The sequence below is a fragment of the Lolium perenne genome, chromosome 3 (genome assembly GCF_019359855.2).
Source record: "Lolium perenne isolate Kyuss_39 chromosome 3, Kyuss_2.0, whole genome shotgun sequence".
NCBI lineage: Eukaryota > Viridiplantae > Streptophyta > Magnoliopsida > Poales > Poaceae > Lolium > Lolium perenne.
Window position 1 is genome coordinate 102,680,574 of NC_067246.2, and position 9,279 is coordinate 102,689,852.

General features: G+C 43.9%; 1 long non-coding RNA gene across 1 annotated transcript; it reads left to right on the plus strand.

Moving 5' to 3' along the window:
- The first annotated feature begins 1,581 nt into the window (after positions 1 to 1,581).
- On the plus strand, positions 1,582 to 2,280 carry LOC127338317 (uncharacterized). Its single transcript, XR_007874286.2, has 2 exons — positions 1,582 to 1,739; positions 1,953 to 2,280. It is a non-coding gene; the product is annotated as an uncharacterized lncRNA (long non-coding RNA).
- Positions 2,281 to 9,279: the final 6,999 nt, after the last annotated feature.

Consider the following 9,279-nt stretch of genomic DNA (forward strand, 5'->3'; position numbering starts at 1 on the left):
ATGTTACACGTAAATCATTTTTCTAACTGCCGTGTCAGGCTAGGCCCTACAAAAAAAGCAGCACATCCATTGATAGAATTCCATTAAGAATATTACAGTGACACATCAACTGGTGTGAGCTTCAGTATATGTAGAATTTACTTTGTCTAACACACTTACGTTTTGTCAGCATCTTTGATTCTGAAAATTAAAATGTATATAGGTGATTTTAGTGTCATGCATACTTGATTTATCCCAAACTTAATTTGTACCAACAAAGGATCATTTCCTATAGATTGGAGTGTGATGAGAACTTAAATTATAAACCATAGCAAGATAAATTGGTAGGAAAAAACCTACTCCAATCCTACAAAAAATACATAACAAAAATGTTGTGAAAGAAAATCGCTATTATTTTCAACTTCTAGCTAGCTTAAATATGCTTATAAAAAGTGAAATAAAAAGTCCCTAGGAAATATAAGAATATGCCACAAAAATAATAACAAACCACATGATTATACATTGCAACGTTAAGTTTCAAAAAACATAAACTTCAATAGCAAGAATACGTCATATCGCCATAATTGATCATGTGCAAGAGAGCGACTTCTTATAGCTTATGTGAATTATGGACCGAAGGTAGCACCGCAGAAGGATATTCTAAATCTATGTTCAAGACGATTATTTTGTTAAGTTAAGATAGCGGTGTCGACTGGTTAAATCTAGAAGACGTAATACTAAAATATAACATATTTCTTAAGATTTATGGTTACAATGGCTTAAAGTGCCATGTAATAAACGAGAGAGAAAAAATAAAAAATTATTTATCCAGAATAAATTAATATATTTCCTACACCACAATAAATACAATGCCCAACTTTCTAAAAATAATAAAGATGGTGCCCTCGCATTTGCCAGGACCACCTTGCTAGTTTGGGTAAATTACAAAAAAAAAATGGTAAGTACCGGCAGTATTCTCCTACACCGGTTAAACCGATAACACCGGTTACCGGAGAAATTTCGGAACATCCGAGAAAAAAAAAAACATGATCCACAGTCAACACTTCTCTACAGGCACGAGATTTGTTTTTTTCAAGCCTTCCGAGCTGAGTGATAGGCTTTGCACTCTACCAGACTTAATAGATTCACTTGTAAATGTGATTTGGGTTTAATGTGCATAACACAAATTTTTCAAACATAATAGGTATAAGACTCCCTCACATTTCAAACGTAAAAGCTAGAACTGTTCAAAAGATGAAACAATTACAGTGAACCAGAAATGGTTAGTTATGAATCCGCTCAAAAGATGAAACGCGCCCCTAGCTTTGCTAGTCACCCGCTCGGTTGTTCGTACTGAATATTTGCGAGTGGATCCGTCAATCGAGCGTGCAGCGTGTTGCGACTGACGACGAGAAAGTCCAACGTCCACTCGCCGGAAACTACAGGCGGACAGCGTCGCCTACGCCGAACAAACTGAAGGTCGCTCGCAGCGTTGACGAGTCAACGTCCGATGCACGTGCGAACCATTGTAGAGTAGTTCTTATGAGTGGATCATATATATGGAAGCTGTGATCCCATCCAAGGGACTCTCGTGGAGTCGTGTGGTATATACAGTAGTAGACCGTACCTTAGCCCCAACACAAGCGGCCGGGAGCGAGGAGGGATCGATCGATCGGAGATGGTGCAGAAACATCTCCTCAAGCTGCTCATCATGGCTTTCGTCCTCATCTCTGCTTTCTCGGCTGTCTCCGTGCAGGGAGGTACAGTAAAAATACCATGTGTGCACAAATCAACACCTCCTCTCAGCAACTATATATTTGCATGTATATGCGGGTTCTCTCGTTTCTTTTTTCTTTATTGCAAATGATCCGCCAGACCAATTACCCTGTCTATCCTGAGGGATTGGGTCGGATCACAGTATATCACACAAAAATAGGTGCAGTATGTTAACCATCGAGACTTGCATGACACAGGGAGAAGATATGATTCAAATGATCCTGTCGGAAGGCCTTCTGCCGATGCAAGCGGCCAGCCCTATATTGGCCGCGGATGTCGCTATATGTACCACTACCAGTGCAACCCACCTGCTGCAGCACCATAAGTTACGAGCAAGTCTATTCGATTACCAGTTAAAACCAGACGGCATCATGAAGAATATCAACATAATACTATAATACTGGATAACTATATGTAGGTGCTTTTAATTTAAACTAGACCTGTAAGGTCTCGAACTCTTTTGTTGCGCGCATTCAAAATTAGTACTCCTTCAGTTTATTAATATAAGGCGTTTTAGCAAGCTAATACATCAGTGCATTGATGAAGTAGTACAGTTTTACCTGCATGCTGTTTATTCCTTGCAAGGGGCCTCCTTCCTGTATAAAGGAAGGTGGAGAAGATGATATTTTATTGTACAACACAAATTTGTATAAAGAGATACTAAGTTGGGATTGAATGCTAGTGAAAATTCTATCTTTCCTTGCCCGTATGTATTGGAGATGAAAAATCTTTCCTGGAGCAGTTCCGATTTGAGCATACTGTTCCCTTTTCCAAACTCCATTTCTATTCATATATCAATCCCTGATCATAGACGGGGTACCGTTCTGTCCAGTGGCGAAGCCAAGGTTTTCTAATTGGATATGAAGAGTTTTTTTTTACAATACAACAATACAAGATATGTAAAATTCACGATATGAACAACACAACTATGAATTCTCAAGCCGGTGGTAGGGGAACATCGGCCACTCCCCTGGCCCTTCCCAAGCCGGCCTCTCCCTGGCCCTCCCAATTTATTCTTCCAATTTTATCTTTTCAAATATTTATATGTTTCATTTTTAAAGATCTGAGAAAAATTATTATGTGTGTGCTATTTCTAGTGTACACATGCTATTTTTACATGTACACAAGTTTACGTTGTCTAAACTCAACAAAACGTCAAATTTCATGGTTTGTACATCCAAACATGAATTAGAATTGGATACACCCTTTAATTTCAACAACAAATTTCAAGCACATCCAAACAACATAAGTCGAATTGAAAGTCAATTTATTTCCATCTTGAATTTGGAATTTCTGGTTCAATTCTATTCTATTCTCAATTCTATGCATCCAAACACAGCGTAAGTGAAACTTTTCAATTTTTAACAAATCTGTTAACACCAGCAACAAGCCTCCTGCACATCGTGAACCATAACAAAGAAACCTTCACGGTGTAATCATCCAAGTTTAAATTTAAATTAGCATTTACATTGTTGTCTAGGTGTTTCCATGGTTAATCATATGAGAGCATGATCCGACAGCGGCTCTGCACACTACAGGAAAATGGTAATGTGTCGACGGCCACCAGCCGTTGGCATAGAGGACATGTGAGCGGTGTAACCCTCTCGCGGCCACATCCTCGCTGCTCTCTCACTTGCTCACACAAGCACCAAGTGGTGGGTACGATTTTATTTTACTGTCCCTTCTCAAGGAGACATCTTAGTCTTTGATGCAACTATCACTAGTTCACACATGTTTGAACTCCCAAGACACATCCATGTAACAAATGGTTACGACTACGGGAGAACACGTCTACCAAAATCTAATTGCTTCCTCATCCTTTCTCAGACATGAGAAAAAAGGTTAACGCCCATGCCAGTGAGCTACGAATCGATTAGTACCAGTTGACCACACCGATCACCGCGGGAGAGCTGGAGTGATGAGGACATCCCTACCTCGCTACTACCTCCGTTATTGCAAGTTGAAGATGATCCTGCTGTGAAGCTCAAGTCCAATGAAGTTAGGATTGGACCAATGACACGAGCTCGTGCGAAGCTACTTAAACAACAGGTGAACTTGTTCCTAAACGATACTTTGATTGATGAGAACTTTATACTGCCTAAGTGCTATTACTTACGTATGATCGGGTATGAGGAGGGAGCAAGCATCGCACGAGGAGGAGATGAGCAGCTGGACCAGAAGATGGAAGTGAAGCTGGACATGGAGCTGGACATGAAGACATCCCATGGACGCGCGAGGGGGGAGCGGGAGGCATGCGCGAGAGGGGAAGCTGAAGTTCAGGCCGGTGCCAGATCCGGTCCGACCGGCCGTGCCGCCGAACCATCCGGCCCTAGGCCCGGTCCGACCGGATCCAGCGCCGGGTCAGTCCGGTTTCAACCGGATTCTACGCTTGTGCCATCCGGGCACTATCCAGTAAGCCCGGGAGGTCCACTCGGTCAACACCCGACGCCAGGCCCGGTTTGAACCGGACCGGCCGTTCCCAGACCCGGTCGACCGGCCCCCAGGTCGGCCGAGTCCGAGTCTGTCTCGACCAGATCTATTCTGGGTCGGTTATTTTCGTACTTTTTCGACCTGAGGTCGTCCTGGACGCCTATATAAGTCCATAGGACGCCCCCAAAGTTGCTTTAGACCACGTTTAAGATAAACCCTAGTTCTTAGTTGTTTGCTATGCAAAACTATTGAATCCCAACTCTCCAATTCGTTGCGATCTGGAGTTTTATGCTATTGAAAGTTTGTGTGATCTGTTGTTCCATTGGGAATTAGAAGATTGCAATCTACCGCTTCGTGGTCGGCGGCTACGTGCGCAAGTGTGTGGAGTTGTGAATATGTTGCAGGGTTGAGAGCTGTTGCATTGGCGACAGGAATCAATCGAGAGACTTCGTCGGCGTCATACAAGTTATCCTCCTCATATCATCGCTTCCCTCCGCTGCTATTCACCGTGTGTTCATCACCACCCATTGCTTACTGAGAAGATCGGGCAACCCCTTATCATCTTGGTATCAGATTCTCGGGTTTGCTCGGTAAGCCATCCACAATCCACCCATCGTAGAGTTGTGAGTGTTTCCTATACAGACAAAGCCAAAAATATTAGGGTTAGGGTTTTCCATAGCCTTAGATTGCACTAATTTCGAGTTTTAGTTGCTTTTCGTAGTTGTTTTTGCGTACCTTTTTCTTCCATCTAGTATTGTTAAGGTTTGTGTCTCCGCTATCATCTAGTTTTCAGTTTTGTTTCTCTGAGTCCACATAGCGTTTAGTGTGCTTGTTCCCAACCATAGCCACAACCTTTCGATCTAAAGTGACTAGGAACTTCCCCAGAAGAGACTAGTTTTACCGCTCGACATGCTGCTCGTTAGGTTTTCGGTGCTTTGCAATTTCTGTTGGCCGTGTTACAAAGAGAAGAATCGTAAAATATTTTTTACTGTAGCTACAGTACCCTTGAGGAATAGTGAAAAAAAAGTGAAAAAAAGGATACAAAAGTGTGACGTGCTAGTCGAATCAAGTGAAGACCTAAGTTTTTCTTTAACTGCACCCGTAGTTGAGCAATCTTATGCCTGTCTCGTTGAGCTTTGCTAGCGTCTCTCGAGTGCATTGCAACCTTTCATCCATATAGTTGCATTGCCACATTTATCGCCTTGTGTGAGTATCATTGGTTGTCTACGGTCAGCGCTAGAGCTTGTTATTGGTGCAAATAGGTAGCCTACCTACAACCCCACATATATCCTGCTTTGTCGTGTGATTATTCTTATACCCTTGATATTCGCTTCGCTACATCCGTGCACTAGTCTGTCAATCCAAGTTGGTAAGCAATACTAATTCACTTTGGAGCGGTAAGATTTACCTTTCTTATCAATTTTGAGTGAGTTGTGAGAGTACCACCAAAGATTTTGTTTAGTGCACTAACCTACTAATCATGTCTTCTAGTGATGTTGCTGTGATGCAGAAAAAGGATCCAACTTCAACAGTTACTTGGTTGGAGTATGAGGCACTTCGTGATCACCTACAACGTGAAATACATGTGTCTACTGAAGCATTGGACAAGGATATTCAAGGTGTCCACTTGAAGGTCGATGAAGCTACTACAGTTGTTACCACAGTTCAAACATCCATGACGACTCTTCAAGCATCTATACAAGCCTTGACTAACGCCGTTGGTGAGATACGTACCATGGTACAACAACCAAATGATGACGATGGCAGCGTCCAAGGTGACAATGCGGAAGCTGCTGCTCAGGGCGTTGGACGTGGTATTGGTCATGGTCTTGGACGTGGCGTTGGTGATTGATGGGATTCGTATCATAGAAAACAAAAAAATTCCTACCACGAGAACGCAATCCAAGCCAAGATGCAATCTAGAAGATGGGAGCAACGAGGGGATGAACGAGACTAACCCTTGAAGATTTCCAAAGCCTACGAGATTAGATCTCGTTGTTGGAGAAGATGATCACTTGCCGCTTTCAAAAGCGCGTAGAAGATCTTGACGGTGCCACAATCGGGCAGCACCTCCGTACTCGGTCACACGTTCGGTGTTGATGAAGACGACGTCCTCTTCCCCGTTCCAGCGGGCAGCGGAAGTAGTAGATCCTCCTCGGAATCTCGGCAGCACGACGGCGTGGTGGCGGTGGTGGTGGAGAACTTCGGCAGGGCTTCGCCTATGCGCTGCGGGAGTAGTATGTGGAGGAGGGGCGCTAGGGTTTGGGGAGAGAGAGAGGGGGTAGGGCGCCGGCCATGGGGGGCCCTAGGTGGTACGGCCAAGAGTGGGCAGCCCCTCCCTCTCCTCCTCATTATATAGGTGGAAATCCCCAAGTGTTGGTATCCAAGTCTTCGAATAAGACCCGAAACCAAAACCTTCCATAGGGACAAAACCTACCCAAGGGGGGAATCCTACTCAAGGTGGGACTCCCACCCCTTCCTTGGGGGGGTTGGCCGGCCACCATTGGGGAGTCCACCTGGGACTCCTCCCCTTTAGGGTTGGCCGGCCATGCAAGGTGGAGTCCCTCCGGGACTCCAGTTTCCATGGTGATTTCTTCCAGACTTTTCTAGAACTTTCTAGAACCTTCCATAAATGCACCGGATCATTTCCAAACTTGAAAAGTGACTTCCTATATATGAATCTTATTCTCCGGACCATTCCGGAACTCCTCGTGATGTCCTGGATCCCATCCGAGACTCCGAACAAAACTTCGAACTCCATTCCATATTCCATATCTACTTAAACGACATCAAACCTTAAGTGTGTCACCCTACGGTTCGCGAACTATGCAGACATGGTTGAGACCTCTCTCCGACCAATGAGCAATAGCGGGATCTGGAGATCCATAATGGCTCCCACATATTCAACGATGACGTAGTGATCGATTGAACCATTCACATACGATACCGATTCCCTTTGTCACGCGATATTTTACTTGTCCGAGGTTTGATCATCGGTATCTCTATACCTCGTTCAACCTCGTTGATGTCTACGCCCCCTCCTTTTCCTGTAGACAGTGTTGGGCCTCCAAGAGCAGAGGTTTGTAGAACAGCAGCAAGTTTTCCCTTAAGTGGATCACCCAAAGTTTATCGAACTCAGGGAGGAAGAGGTCAAAGATATCCCTCTCAAGCAACCCTGCAACCACAAAGCAAGAAGTCTCTTGTGTCCCCAACACACCTAATAGGTGCACTAGTTCGGCGAAGAGATAGTGAAATACAGGTGGTATAAATAAGTAGCAACGGCACCAGAAAAGTGCTTTGCCCAGGACAGTAAACAAGCAGTAGTAACGCAGCAGTAGTAACGCAGTAAACAGTAAACAAGCAGCGATAGCAGTATTTAGGAACAAGGCCTAGGGATCATACTTTCACTAGTGGACACTCTCAACATTGATCGCATAATAAATAACTCTTTCTCATATGTGCTACATACACTCTTTTGTTGGATGATGAACACATTGCGTAGGATTACAGGAACCCTCAATGTCGGAGTTAACAAGCTCCACAATTCAATGTTCATATTTAAATAACCTTAGAGAATAATAGATCATTGCAAAATAAACCAAGAACTAACATAGTGCACACACTGTCCACATTACACTATGAAGGAGGAATAGATCACATCAATACTATCATAATGATAATTAACTCCACAATCTACAAGAGATCATGATCATAGCCTACGACAAGAACCACATGGTGCACACACTAGTCACCTTTACACCATGCAGGAGGAATAGACTACTTTAATAACATCACATGAGTAGCACACAACTAGTAGCGATACAAAGCTCATCATATGGATCTCAATCATGTAAAGCAGCTCATGAGATCATTGTATTGAAGTACATAGGAGAGAGATTAACCACATAGCTACCGGTACAGCCCCGAGCCTCGATGGAGAACTACTCCCTCCTCATGGTAGCAGCAGCGGTGATGAAGATGGCGGTGGAGATGGCAGCGGTGTCGATGGAGAAGCCTTCCGGGGGCACTTCCCCGTCCCGGCGGCGTGCCGGAACAGAGACTCCTGTCCCCCAGATCTTGGCTTCGCGATGGCGGCGGCTCTGGAAGGTTTCTGTGGGTTTCGTCCAACGTGATAGGGTTTTCGCGACGGATGCTTTAAATAGGCGGAAGGGCAGCCTCGGAGGGGGCCTGGGGCCACCACACCATAGGGCGGCGCGGCCCCCCCTCTGGCCGCGCCAGGGTGTAGTGTGGGGCCCCCAGGGCTTCCCTCTGGCAGCTCTCGGGTGTTCTGGATGCTTCCGGGCAAAATAGGAACCTGGGCGTTGATTTCGTCCGATTCCGAGAATATTTCGTCACTAGGATTTCTGAAACCAAAAACAGCAGAAAACAGGAACTGGCACTTCGGCGTCTTGTTAATAGGTTAGTTCCAGAAAATGCACGAATATGACATAAAGTGTGCATAAAACATGTAGATAACATCAATAATGTGGCATGGAACATAAGAAATTATCGATACGTCGGAGACGTATCAGCATCCCCAAGCTTAGTTTCTGCTCGTCCCGAGCAGGTAAACGATAACAAAGATAATTTCTGGAGTGACATGCCATCATAAACTTGATCATATTGTAAACATATGTAATGAATGCAGCAACCCAAGACAATGGTAATGACATGAGTAAACAACTGAATCATAAAGCAAAGACTTTTCATGAATAGTACTTTCAAGACAAGCATCAATAAGTCTTGCATAAGAGTTAACTCATAAAGCAATAATTCAAAGTAAAAGGTATTGAAGCAACATAAAGGAAGATTAAGTTTCAGCGGTTGCTTTCAACTTATAACATGTATATCTCATGGATATTGTCAACATAGAGTAATATAACAAGTGCAATATGCAAGTACGTAGGAATCAATGCACAGTTCACACAAGTGTTTGCTTCTTGAGGTGGAGAGAAATAGGTGAACTGACTCAACAATAAAAGTAAAAGAAAGGTCCTCCATAGAGGAAAGCATCGATTGCTATATTTGGGCTAGAGCTTTTATTTTGAAAACATGAAACAATTTTGTCAACGGTAGTAATAAAGCATATGTATC